Source organism: Oncorhynchus tshawytscha, linkage group LG09, assembly GCF_018296145.1.
Source record: "Oncorhynchus tshawytscha isolate Ot180627B linkage group LG09, Otsh_v2.0, whole genome shotgun sequence".
Taxonomy (NCBI): Eukaryota; Metazoa; Chordata; class Actinopteri; order Salmoniformes; family Salmonidae; genus Oncorhynchus; species Oncorhynchus tshawytscha.
In genome coordinates this window covers 67,013,468-67,027,656 of record NC_056437.1, presented here as the reverse complement: position 1 = coordinate 67,027,656, position 14,189 = coordinate 67,013,468, and the positions used below count along the sequence as shown (strand labels likewise).

The 14,189-nt window shown below is 40.7% G+C and overlaps 1 protein-coding gene and 9 non-coding genes across 10 annotated transcripts in view; 1 reads left to right on the top strand and 9 right to left on the bottom strand.

Annotated features, from left to right (window-relative positions):
• Positions 1-14,189, top strand: part of LOC112258461 (nuclear body protein SP140-like protein) — a 76,843-nt gene that overhangs the window by 32,263 nt on the left and 30,391 nt on the right. The gene's annotated exons all lie outside the window — the stretch shown is intronic.
• trnas-cga lies at positions 7-88 on the bottom strand. Its single transcript has one exon. It is a non-coding gene; the product is annotated as a tRNA-Ser (tRNA).
• trnas-uga lies at positions 2,319-2,400 on the bottom strand. The gene has a single exon. It is a non-coding gene; the product is annotated as a tRNA-Ser (tRNA).
• trnas-uga lies at positions 2,918-2,998 on the bottom strand. Its single transcript has one exon. It is a non-coding gene; the product is annotated as a tRNA-Ser (tRNA).
• trnas-cga lies at positions 4,425-4,505 on the bottom strand. Its single transcript has one exon. It is a non-coding gene; the product is annotated as a tRNA-Ser (tRNA).
• On the bottom strand, positions 7,064-7,145 carry trnas-cga. Its single transcript has one exon. It is a non-coding gene; the product is annotated as a tRNA-Ser (tRNA).
• Positions 8,576-8,657, bottom strand: trnas-cga. Its single transcript has one exon. It is a non-coding gene; the product is annotated as a tRNA-Ser (tRNA).
• trnas-cga lies at positions 10,088-10,169 on the bottom strand. Its single transcript has one exon. It is a non-coding gene; the product is annotated as a tRNA-Ser (tRNA).
• On the bottom strand, positions 11,606-11,687 carry trnas-cga. Its single transcript has one exon. It is a non-coding gene; the product is annotated as a tRNA-Ser (tRNA).
• trnas-cga lies at positions 13,117-13,197 on the bottom strand. The gene has a single exon. It is a non-coding gene; the product is annotated as a tRNA-Ser (tRNA).

Below are 14,189 nucleotides of genomic sequence, written 5' to 3'. Positions count from 1 at the left end.
CCATAGCGCTGTGAGCAGGGTTCGAACCTGCGCGGGGAGACCCCATTGGATTTCGAGTCCAACGCCTTAACCTCTCGGCCATCACAGCTTCTCCTGTTACTTACAGACCCTTAACCAGTCCGCTATCTCGTTCTGTCCATTTTACCTCTAAAGTGAGCAGATTATTGCTATTGAAGAGCCTACTTGAAACGTTTGTCATGGAAGATCAATTCTGAGCACTTGAATCAAAGGACATGTCCAAGCATTATCCATATCAAGTCCCCAATGACATGTTACAAATAAAGACTGGATTGTCAAAGCGCTGCTTGCAGGGTTCAAACCTGCACTGGTCAACCCCAATGGATTTTGAGTCCAACAATTTAACCATTCTGCAATCAAAGCTTTCTGAGTTACCTCACACAAGGACAAAATTATCCAAATTCAACTGCCTAGTTGAATTTGTTTTCAAGCAAAGTTTTAAAAAAAAGCAATTTTCTAAGCACTTCAATCGTTGGACGAGCACATAAAGTAAGGACAATTTAAATTCAAAGGAGATAGACACAATTATTAAAGGTCTACTTTATCATCATCCAGTAAGCAGAGTTGAAAACTGTACAGGGAGAATACATTGGGCTTCAATTACAATGCTTAAACCACTTAGCCATCACAGCAGTAGGAATCTAAGGAAATTGATGAGGAGAAAGCAGAAGTGGGCTATATGCTTCATTAAGAACATTGGGGAGACCCCATGAAATACAACGTCTTTTATTGCAGCTGTTGGAATGCAAGTAAAGACTAGACCTCATTGTGAAAAATGAAGAGCCTTTTGATCTTATTGTGAACTGTTTGTCAAGGAGTTTTATTCTGACCATTCCTGAATCAAAGGACAAGTCCATGCATTAAGGACACACATTATCCATATCAATCAAACCAGTAGGATATGTTTTGCCAAAAATACTCTGGCACCTGAATCTGGTTTGCATTAAGACTATCCATATCAAGCGCATGTTGCAAATAAAGAGGGTTCAAACCTGCGCGGGAGACCCCATTGCATTTCAAGTCCAACGCCTTAACCACTCGGCCATCACAGCTTGCTACGTTTAAAACCAGTCCATAACCAGTCGCCTATCTGATTCCGTACATTATACTTCGGTAAAGACTAGACTTTCTACTGAAGAGCCTATTTGAAATGTTTGTCAAGGAAAAAATATTCTGAGCACTTGAATCAAAGGACAAGTCCATGCATTAAACACATTATCCACATCATGTCACCTAGGATATGTTAAAAAGGGGAACTGGTTTGCCATAGCGCTGTGAGCAGGGTTCGAACCTGCGCGGGGAGACCCCATTGGATTTCAGTCCAACGCCTTAACCTCTCGGCCATCACAGCTTCTCCTGTTACTTACACACCCTTAACCAGTCCGCTATCTCGTTCTGTCCATTTTACCTCTAAAGTGAGCAGATTATTGCTATTGAAGAGCCTACTTGAAACGTTTGTCATGGAAGATCAATTCTGAGCACTTGAATCAAAGGACATGTCCAAGCATTATCCATATCAAGTCCCCAATGACATGTTACAAATAAAGACTGGATTGTCAAAGCGCTGCTTGCAGGGTTCAAACCTGCACTGGTCAACCCCAATGGATTTTGAGTCCAACAATTTAACCATTCTGCAATCAAAGCTTTCTGAGTTACCTCACACAAGGACAAAAGTATCCAAATTCAACTGCCTAGTTTAATTTTTTTTCAAGCAAAGTTTAAAAAAAGCAATTTTCTAAGCACTTCAATCGTTGGACGATCACATAAAGTAAGGACAATTTAAATTCAAAGGAGATAGACCCAATTATTAAAGGTCTACTTTATCATCACCCATTAAGCAGAGTTGAACACTGTACAGGGAGAATCCATTGGGCTTCAATTACAATGCTTAAACCACTTAGCCATCACAGCAGTAGGAATCTAAGGAAATTGATGAGGAGAAAGCAGAAGTGGGCTATATGATTCTGTACATTTTAAGAACATGTGGGACTAGAGACCCCATTGAAATTTAGGTCCAACGTCTAAAGAACTCGGCCATTGCAGCTGTTGGAATGCAAGTAAAGGGAAGAAACAGCATCATTGTGAAAAATGAAACTTGTTTGTCAAAGTAACCTCGAAAGCTTTTATTTAATGAAGTCAAAAAACTACAGAGAAAGTACTGAATCAAAGGACAAGTCCATGCATTAAACACATTATCCATATCAATACAAACAACAGTCTGAAGAGACCTGTTTGCCAATGCAGATATAAAAAGGGGAAACTGGTTTGACATGTTGCAAATAAAGACTGGTTTGTCAAAGCGCTGTGAGCAGGGTTCGAACCTGCGCGGGGAGACCCCATTGGATTTCAAGTCCAACGCCTTAACCACTCGGCCATCACAGCTTGCTACATTAAAAACCAGTCCATAACCAGTCGCCTATCTGATTCTGTACATTATACTTCGGTAAAGACTAGACTTTCTACTGAAGAGCCTATTTGAAATGTTTGTCAAGGAAAAAATATTCTGAGCACTTGAATCAAAGGACAAGTCCATGCATTAAACACATTATCCATATCATGTCACCTAGGATATGTTAAAAAGGTGAACTGGTTTGACATAGCGCTGTGAGCAGGGTTCGAACCTGCGCAGGGAGACCCCATTGGATTTCAAGTCCAACGCAATTTAACCCCGGCAATCGCAGCTCGCTATGTTAACAAACAGTCCTTGACCAGTCGGCTATCTGATTCTGTACATTTTACTTATGTAAAGACTAGACCTTGTACTGAAGAGCCTGTTTGAACTGTTTGTCAAGGAAAAAATATTCTGACACCTGAATCAAAGGACAAGTCCATGCATTAAACACATTATCCACATCATGTCACCTAGGATATGTTAAAAAGGGGAACTGGTTTGCCATAGCGCTGTGAGCAGGGTTCGAACCTGCGCGGGAGACCCCATTGGATTTCGAGTCCAACGCCTTAACCTCTCGGCCATCACAGCTTCTCCTGTTACTTACACACCCTTAACCAGTCCGCTATCTCGTTCTGTCCATTTTACCTCTAAAGTGAGCAGATTATTGCTATTGAAGAGCCTACTTGAAACGTTTGTCATGGAAGATCAATTCTGAGCACTTGAATCAAAGGACATGTCCAAGCATTACATATCAAGTCCCCAATGACATGTTACAAATAAAGACTGGATTGTCAAAGCGCTGCTTGCAGGGTTCAAACCTGCACTGGTCAACCCCAATGGATTTTGAGTCCAACAATTTAACCATTCTGCAATCAAAGCTTTCTGAGTTACCTCACACAAGGACAAAAGTATCCAAATTCAACTGCCTAGTTGAATTTGTTTTCAAGCAAAGTTTTAAAAAAAAGCAATTTTCTAAGCACTTCAATCGTTGGACGAGCACATAAAGTAAGGACAATTTAAATTCAAAGGAGATAGACACAATTATTAAAGGTCTAATTTATCATCATCCAGTAAGCAGAGTTGAAAACTGTACAGGGAGAATACATTGGGCTTCAATTACAATGCTTAAACCACTTAGCCATCACAGCAGTAGGAATCTAAGGAAATTGATGAGGAGAAAGCAGAAGTGGGCTATATGCTTCAAGCAAGTTAAGAACATGGGTGGGGGGACCCCATTGAAATTCAGGTCCAACGTCTAAAGAACTCGGCCATTGCAGCTGTTGGAATGCAAGTAAAGGGATTGGGATTTGGAAACAGACATCATTGGTGAAAAATGGTAAACTTGATGACACAACATTTTGATCTTATTGCGCCAAGTAACCTCGGTCCTTTCCAAAGCTGTGAAGGTTGGAAGTTTAATGTGCAAGTCAAAAAACTATGTGCAGAGAAAGTACAAGTGGACTATTCACTGAGAATAAGATTTAAAAAGGAGCAGAGAGACCCAATGGGGTTTCAAGTCTGAGGACATACCCACATGGCTCTCAGAATTTCCATAATAAATCTAATACAAACAACAGTACTGAAGAGACTATTTGAACTGTTTGCCAATGCAGATATACTCTGAGCACCTGAATCAAAGGACAAGTCCATGCATTAAGCACTCACTATCCATATCAAGTCTCCAATGACATGTTGCAAATAAAGACTGGTTTGTCAAAGTGCTGTGAGCAGGGTTCAAACCTGCGCAGGGAGACCCCATTGGATTTCAAGTCCAACGCAATTTAACCCCGGCAATCGCAGCTCGCTATGTTAACAGTCCTTGACCAGTCGGCTATCTGATTCTGTACATTTTACTTATGTAAAGACTAGACCTTGTACTGAAGAGCCTGTGTGAACTGTTTGTCAAGGAGTTTTATTCTGACCACCTGAATCAAAGGACAAGTCCATGCATTAAACACATTATCCACATCATGTCACCTAGGATATGTTAAAAAGGGGAACTGGTTTGCCATAGCGCTGTGAGCAGGGTTCGAACCTGCGCGGGAGACCCCATTGGATTTCGAGTCCAACGCCTTAACCTCTCGGCCATCACAGCTTCTCCTGTTACTTACACACCCTTAACCAGTCCGCTATCTCGTTCTGTCCATTTTACCTCTAAAGTGAGCAGATTATTGCTATTGAAGAGCCTACTTGAAACGTTTGTCATGGAAGATCAATTCTGAGCACTTGAATCAAAGGACATGTCCAAGCATTATCCATATCAAGTCCCCAATGACATGTTACAAATAAAGACTGGATTGTCAAAGCGCTGCTTGCAGGGTTCAAACCTGCACTGGTCAACCCCAATGGATTTTGAGTCCAACAATTTAACCATTCTGCAATCAAAGCTTTCTTAGTTACCTCACACAAGGACAAAAGTATCCAAATTCAACTGCCTAGTTGAATTTGTTTTCAAGCAAAGTTTAAAAAAAAGCAATTTTCTAAGCACTTCAATCGTTGGACGAGCACATAAAGTAAGGACAATTTAAATTCAAAGGAGATAGACACAATTATTAAAGGTCTAATTTATCATCATCCAGTAAGCAGAGTTGAAAACTGTACAGGGAGAATCCATTGGGCTTCAATTACAATGCTTAAACCACTTAGCCATCACAGCAGTAGGAATCTAAGGAAATTGATGAGGAGAAAGCAGAAGTGGGCTATATGCTTCAAGCAAGTTAAGAACATGGGTGGGGAGACCCATTGAAATTTAGGTCCAACGTCTAAAGAACTCGGCCATTGCAGCTGTTGGAATGCAAGTAAAGGGATTGGGATTTGGAAACAGACATCATTGGTGAAAAATGGTAAACTTGATGACACAACATTTTGATCTTATTGCGCCAAGTAACCTCGGTCCTTTCCAAAGCTGTGAAGGTTGGAAGTTTAATGTGCAAGTCAAAAAACTATGTGCAGAGAAAGTACAAGTGGACTATTCACTGAGAATAAGATTTAAAAAGGAGCAGAGAGACCCAATGGGGTTTCAAGTCTGAGGACATACCCACATGGCTCTCAGAATTTCCATAATAAATCTAATACAAACAACAGTACTGAAGAGACTACTTGAACTGTTTGCCAATGCAGATATACTCTGAGCACCTGAATCAAAGGACAAGTCCATGTATTAAGCACTCACTATCCATATCAAGTCTCCAATGACATGTTGGCCATCACAGCTTCTCCTGTTACTTACAGACCCTTAACCAGTCCGCTATCTCGTTCTGTCCATTTTACCTCTAAAGTGACCAGATTATTGCTATTGAAGAGCCTACTTGAAACGTTTGTCATGGAAGATCAATTCTGAGCACTTGAATCAAAGGACATGTCCAAGCATTATCCATATCAAGTCCCCAATGACATGTTACAAATAAAGACTGGATTGTCAAAGCGCTTCTTGCAGGGTTCAAACCTGCACTGGTCAACCCCAATGGATTTTGAGTCCAACAATTTAACCATTCTGCAATCAAAGCTTTCTTAGTTACCTCACACAAGGACAAAAGTATCCAAATTCAACTGCCTAGTTGAATTTGTTTTCAAGCAAAGTTTAAAAAAAAGCAATTTTCTAAGCACTTCAATCGTTGGACGAGCACATAAAGTAAGGACAATTTAAATTCAAAGGAGATAGACACAATTATTAAAGGTCTAATTTATCATCATCCAGTAAGCAGAGTTGAAAACTGTACAGGGAGAATCCATTGGGCTTCAATTACAATGCTTAAACCACTTAGCCATCACAGCAGTAGGAATCTAAGGAAATTGATGAGGAGAAAGCAGAAGTGGGCTATATGCTTCAAGCAAGTTAAGAAATGGGTGGGGAGACCCCATTGAAATTCAGGTCCAACGTCTAAAGAACTCGGCCATTGCAGCTGTTGGAATGCAAGTAAAGGGATTGGGATTTGGAAACAGACATCATTGGTGAAAAATGGTAAACTTGATGACACAACATTTTGATCTTATTGCGCCAAGTAACCTCGGTCCTTTCCAAAGCTGTGAAGGTTGGAAGTTTAATGTGCAAGTCAAAAAACTATGTGCAGAGAAAGTACAAGTGGACTATTCACTGAGAATAAGATTTAAAAAGGAGCAGAGAGACCCAATGGGGTTTCAAGTCTGAGGACATACCCACATGGCTCTCAGAATTTCCATAATAAATCTAATACAAACAACAGTACTGAAGAGACTATTTGAACTGTTTGCCAATGCAGATATACTCTGAGCACCTGAATCAAAGGACAAGTCCATGCATTAAGCACTCACTATCCATATCAAGTCTCCAATGACATGTTGCAAATAAAGACTGGTTTGTCAAAGTGCTGTGAGCAGGGTTCAAACCTGCGCAGGGAGACCCCATTGGATTTCAAGTCCAACGCAATTTAACCCCGGCAATCGCAGCTCGCTATGTTAACAAACAGTCCTTGACCAGTCGGCTATCTGATTCTGTACATTTTACTTATGTAAAGACTAGACCTTGTACTGAAGAGCCTGTGTGAACTGTTTGTCAAGGAGTTTTATTCTGACCACCTGAATCAAAGGACAAGTCCATGCATTAAACACATTATCCACATCATGTCACCTAGGATATGTTAAAAAAAATATTCTGGGGAACTGGTTTGCCATAGCTGCTGTGAGCAGGGTTCGAACCTGCGCGGGGAGACCCCATTGGATTTCGAGTCCAACGCCTTAACCTCTCGGCCATCACAGCTTCTCCTGTTACTTACACACCCTTAACCAGTCCGCTATCTCGTTCTGTCCATTTTACCTCTAAAGTGAGCAGATTATTGCTATTGAAGAGCCTACTTGAAACGTTTGTCATGGAGATCAATTCTGAGCACTTGAATCAAAGGACATGTCCAAGCATTATCCATATCAAGTCCCCAATGACATGTTACAAATAAAGACTGGATTGTCAAAGCGCTTCTTGCAGGGTTCAAACCTGCACTGGTCAACCCCAATGGATTTTGAGTCCAACAATTTAACCATTCTGCAATCAAAGCTTTCTTAGTTACCTCACACAAGGACAAAAGTATCCAAATTCAACTGCCTAGTTGAATTTGTTTTCAAGCAAAGTTTAAAAAAAAGCAATTTTCTAAGCACTTCAATCGTTGGACGAGCACATAAAGTAAGGACAATTTAAATTCAAAGGAGATAGACACAATTATTAAAGGTCTAATTTATCATCATCCAGTAAGCAGAGTTGAAAACTGTACAGGGAGAATCCATTGGGCTTCAATTACAATGCTTAAACCACTTAGCCATCACAGCAGTAGGAATCTAAGGAAATTGATGAGGAGAAAGCAGAAGTGGGCTATATGCTTCAAGCAAGTTAAGAACATGGGTGGGGAGACCCCATTGAAATTTAGGTCCAACGTCTAAAGAACTCGGCCATTGCAGCTGTTGGAATGCAAGTAAAGGGATTGGGATTTGGAAACAGACATCATTGGTGAAAAATGGTAAACTTGATGACACAACATTTTGATCTTATTGCGCCAAGTAACCTCGGTCCTTTCCAAAGCTGTGAAGGTTGGAAGTTTAATGTGCAAGTCAAAAAACTATGTGCAGAGAAAGTACAAGTGGACTATTCACTGAGAATAAGATTTAAAAAGGAGCAGAGAGACCCAATGGGGTTTCAAGTCTGAGGACATACCCACATGGCTCTCAGAATTTCCATAATAAATCTAATACAAACAACAGTACTGAAGAGACTATTTGAACTGTTTGCCAATGCAGATATACTCTGAGCACCTGAATCAAAGGACAAGTCCATGCATTAAGCACTCACTATCCATATCAAGTCTCCAATGACATGTTGCAAATAAAGACTGGTTTGTCAAAGTGCTGTGAGCAGGGTTCAAACCTGCGCAGGGAGACCCCATTGGATTTCAAGTCCAACGCAATTTAACCCCGGCAATCGCAGCTCGCTATGTTAACAAACAGTCCTTGACCAGTCGGCTATCTGATTCTGTACATTTTACTTATGTAAAGACTAGACCTTGTACTGAAGAGCCTGTGTGAACTGTTTGTCAAGGAGTTTTATTCTGACCACCTGAATCAAAGGACAAGTCCATGCATTAAACACATTATCCACATCATGTCACCTAGGATATGTTAAAAAGGGGAACTGGTTTGCCATAGCGCTGTGAGCAGGGTTCGAACCTGCGCGGGGAGACCCCATTGGATTTCGAGTCCAACGCCTTAACCTCTCGGCCATCACAGCTTCTCCTGTTACTTACACACCCTTAACCAGTCTGCTATCTCGTTCTGTCCATTTTACCTCTAAAGTGAGCAGATTATTGCTATTGAAGAGCCTACTTGAAACGTTTGTCATGGAAGATCAATTCTGAGCACTTGAATCAAAGGACATGTCCAAGCATTATCCATATCAAGTCCCCAATGACATGTTACAAATAAAGACTGGATTGTCAAAGCGCTTCTTGCAGGGTTCAAACCTGCACTGGTCAACCCCAATGGATTTTGAGTCCAACAATTTAACCATTCTGCAATCAAAGCTTTCTTAGTTACCTCACACAAGGACAAAAGTATCCAAATTCAACTGCCTAGTTGAATTTGTTTTCAAGCAAAGTTTAAAAAAAAGCAATTTTCTAAGCACTTCAATCGTTGGACGAGCACATAAAGTAAGGACAATTTAAATTCAAAGGAGATAGACACAATTATTAAAGGTCTAATTTATCATCATCCAGTAAGCAGAGTTGAAAACTGTACAGGGAGAATCCATTGGGCTTCAATTACAATGCTTAAACCACTTAGCCATCACAGCAGTAGGAATCTAAGGAAATTGATGAGGAGAAAGCAGAATGGGCTATATGCTTCAAGCAAGTTAAGAACATGGGTGGGGAGACCCCATTGAAATTTAGGTCCAACGTCTAAAGAACTCGGCCATTGCAGCTGTTGGAATGCAAGTAAAGGGATTGGGATTTGGAAACAGACATCATTGGTGAAAAATGGTAAACTTGATGACACAACATTTTGATCTTATTGCGCCAAGTAACCTCGGTCCTTTCCAAAGCTGTGAAGGTTGGAAGTTTAATGTGCAAGTCAAAAAACTATGTGCAGAGAAAGTACAAGTGGACTATTCACTGAGAATAAGATTTAAAAAGGAGCAGAGAGACCCAATGGGGTTTCAAGTCTGAGGACATACCCACATGGCTCTCAGAATTTCCATAATAAATCTAATACAAACAACAGTACTGAAGAGACTATTTGAACTGTTTGCCAATGCAGATATACTCTGAGCACCTGAATCAAAGGACAAGTCCATGCATTAAGCACTCACTATCCATATCAAGTCTCCAATGACATGTTGCAAATAAAGACTGGTTTGTCAAAGTGCTGTGAGCAGGGTTCAAACCTGCGCAGGGAGACCCCATTGGATTTCAAGTCCAACGCAATTTAACCCCGGCAATCGCAGCTCGCTATGTTAACAAACAGTCCTTGACCAGTCGGCTATCTGATTCTGTACATTTTACTTATGTAAAGACTAGACCTTGTACTGAAGAGCCTGTGTGAACTGTTTGTCAAGGAGTTTTATTCTGACCACCTGAATCAAAGGACAAGTCCATGCATTAAACACATTATCCACATCATGTCACCTAGGATATGTTAAAAAGGGGAACTGGTTTGCCATAGCGCTGTGAGCAGGGTTCGAACCTGCGCGGGGAGACCCCATTGGATTTCGAGTCCAACGCCTTAACCTCTCGGCCATCACAGCTTCTCCTGTTACTTACACACCCTTAACCAGTCCGCTATCTCGTTCTGTCCATTTTACCTCTAAAGTGAGCAGATTATTGCTATTGAAGAGCCTAGCCTACTTTGAAACGTTTGTCATGGAAGATCAATTCTGAGCACTTGAATCAAAGGACATGTCCAAGCATTATCCATATCAAGTCCCCAATGACATGTTACAAATAAAGACTGGATTGTCAAAGCGCTTCTTGCAGGGTTCAAACCTGCACTGGTCAACCCCAATGGATTTTGAGTCCAACAATTTAACCATTCTGCAATCAAAGCTTTCTTAGTTACCTCACACAAGGACAAAAGTATCCAAATTCAACTGCCTAGTTAAATTTGTTTTCAAGCAAAGTTTAAAAAAAGCAATTTTCTAAGCACTTCAATCGTTGGACGAGCACATAAAGTAAGGACAATTTAAATTCAAAGGAGATAGACACAATTATTAAAGGTCTAATTTATCATCATCCAGTAAGCAGAGTTGAAAACTGTACAGGGAGAATCCATTGGGCTTCAATTACAATGCTTAAACCACTTAGCCATCACAGCAGTAGGAATCTAAGGAAATTGATGAGGAGAAAGCAGAAGTGGGCTATATGCTTCAAGCAAGTTAAGAACATGGGTGGGGAGACCCCATTGAAATTTAGGTCCAACGTCTAAAGAACTCGGCCATTGCAGCTGTTGGAATGCAAGTAAAGGGATTGGGATTTGGAAACAGACATCATTGGTGAAAAATGGTAAACTTGATGACACAACATTTTGATCTTATTGCGCCAAGTAACCTCGGTCCTTTCCAAAGCTGTGAAGGTTGGAAGTTTAATGTGCAAGTCAAAAAACTATGTGCAGAGAAAGTACAAGTGGACTATTCACTGAGAATAAGATTTAAAAAGGAGCAGAGAGACCCAATGGGGTTTCAAGTCTGAGGACATACCCACATGGCTCTCAGAATTTCCATAATAAATCTAATACAAACAACAGTACTGAAGAGACTATTTGAACTGTTTGCCAATGCAGATATACTCTGAGCACCTGAATCAAAGGACAAGTCCATGCATTAAGCACTCACTATCCATATCAAGTCTCCAATGACATGTTGCAAATAAAGACTGGTTTGTCAAAGTGCTGTGAGCAGGGTTCAAACCTGCGCAGGGAGACCCCATTGGATTTCAAGTCCAACGCAATTTAACCCCGGCAATCGCAGCTCGCTATGTTAACAAACAGTCCTTGACCAGTCGGCTATCTGATTCTGTACATTTTACTTATGTAAAGACTAGACCTTGTACTGAAGAGCCTGTGTGAACTGTTTGTCAAGGAGTTTTATTCTGACCACCTGAATCAAAGGACAAGTCCATGCATTAAACACATTATCCACATCATGTCACCTAGGATATGTTAAAAAGGGGAACTGGTTTGCCATAGCGCTGTGAGCAGGGTTCGAACCTGCGCGGGGAGACCCCATTGGATTTCGAGTCCAACGCCTTAACCTCTCGGCCATCACAGCTTCTCCTGTTACTTACACACCCTTAACCAGTCCGCTATCTCGTTCTGTCCATTTTACCTCTAAAGTGAGCAGATTATTGCTATTGAAGAGCCTACTTGAAACGTTTGTCATGGAAGATCAATTCTGAGCACTTGAATCAAAGGACATGTCCAAGCATTATCCATATCAAGTCCCCAATGACATGTTACAAATAAAGACTGGATTGTCAAAGCGCTTCTTGCAGGGTTCAAACCTGCACTGGTCAACCCCAATGGATTTTGAGTCCAACAATTTAACCATTCTGCAATCAAAGCTTTCTTAGTTACCTCACACAAGGACAAAAGTATCCAAATTCAACTGCCTAGTTAAATTTGTTTTCAAGCAAAGTTTAAAAAAAGCAATTTTCTAAGCACTTCAATCGTTGGACGAGCACATAAAGTAAGGACAATTTAAATTCAAAGGAGATAGACACAATTATTAAAGGTCTAATTTATCATCATCCAGTAAGCAGAGTTGAAAACTGTACAGGGAGAATCCATTGGGCTTCAATTACAATGCTTAAACCACTTAGCCATCACAGCAGTAGGAATCTAAGGAAATTGATGAGGAGAAAGCAGAAGTGGGCTATATGCTTCAAGCAAGTTAAGAACATGGGTGGGGAGACCCCATTGAAATTTAGGTCCAACGTCTAAAGAACTCGGCCATTGCAGCTGTTGGAATGCAAGTAAAGGGATTGGGATTTGGAAACAGACATCATTGGTGAAAAATGGTAAACTTGATGACACAACATTTTGATCTTATTGCGCCAAGTAACCTCGGTCCTTTCCAAAGCTGTGAAGGTTGGAAGTTTAATGTGCAAGTCAAAAAACTATGTGCAGAGAAAGTACAAGTGGACTATTCACTGAGAATAAGATTTAAAAAGGAGCAGAGAGACCCAATGGGGTTTCAAGTCTGAGGACATACCCACATGGCTCTCAGAATTTCCATAATAAATCTAATACAAACAACAGTACTGAAGAGACTATTTGAACTGTTTGCCAATGCAGATATACTCTGAGCACCTGAATCAAAGGACAAGTCCATGCATTAAGCACTCACTATCCATATCAAGTCTCCAATGACATGTTGCAAATAAAGACTGGTTTGTCAAAGTGCTGTGAGCAGGGTTCAAACCTGCGCAGGGAGACCCCATTGGATTTCAAGTCCAACGCAATTTAACCCCGGCAATCGCAGCTCGCTATGTTAACAAACAGTCCTTGACCAGTCGGCTATCTGATTCTGTACATTTTACTTATGTAAAGACTAGACCTTGTACTGAAGAGCCTGTGTGAACTGTTTGTCAAGGAGTTTTATTCTGACCACCTGAATCAAAGGACAAGTCCATGCATTAAACACATTATCCACATCATGTCACCTAGGATATGTTAAAAAGGGAACTGGTTTGCCATAGCGCTGTGAGCAGGGTTCGAACCTGCGCGGGAGACCCCATTGGATTTCGAGTCCAACGCCTTAACCTCTCGGCCATCACAGCTTCTCCTGTTACTTACACACCCTTAACCAGTCCGCTATCTCGTTCTGTCCATTACCTCTAAAGTGAGCAGATTATTGCTATTGAAGAGCCTACTTGAAACGTTTGTCATGGAAGATCAATTCTGAGCACTTGAATCAAAGGACATGTCCAAGCATTATCCATATCAAGTCCCCAATGACATGTTACAAATAAAGACTGGATTGTCAAAGCGCTGCTTGCAGGGTTCAAACCTGCACTGGTCAACCCCAATGGATTTTGAGTCCAACAATTTAACCATTCTGCAATCAAAGCTTTCTTAGTTACCTCACACAAGGACAAAAGTATCCAAATTCAACTGCCTAGTTGAATTTGTTTTCAAGCAAAGTTTAAAAAAAAGCAATTTTCTAAGCACTTCAATCGTTGGACGAGCACATAAAGTAAGGACAATTTAAATTCAAAGGAGATAGACACAATTATTAAAGGTCTAATTTATCATCATCCAGTAAGCAGAGTTGAAAACTGTACAGGGAGAATCCATTGGGCTTCAATTACAATGCTTAAACCACTTAGCCATCACAGCAGTAGGAATCTAAGGAAATTGATGAGGAGAAAGCAGAAGTGGGCTATATGCTTCAAGCAAGTTAAGAACATGGGTGGGGAGACCCCATTGAAATTTAGGTCCAACGTCTAAAGAACTCGGCCATTGCAGCTGTTGGAATGCAAGTAAAGGGATTGGGATTTGGAAACAGACATCATTGGTGAAAAATGGTAAACTTGATGACACAACATTTTGATCTTATTGCGCCAAGTAACCTCGGTCCTTTCCAAAGCTGTGAAGGTTGGAAGTTTAATGTGCAAGTCAAAAACTATGTGCAGAGAAAGTACAAGTGGACTATTCACTGAGAATAAGATTTAAAAGGAGCAGAGAGACCCAATGGGGTTTCAAGTCTGAGGACATACCCACATGGCTCTCAGAATTTCCATAATAAATCTAATACAAACAACAGTACTGA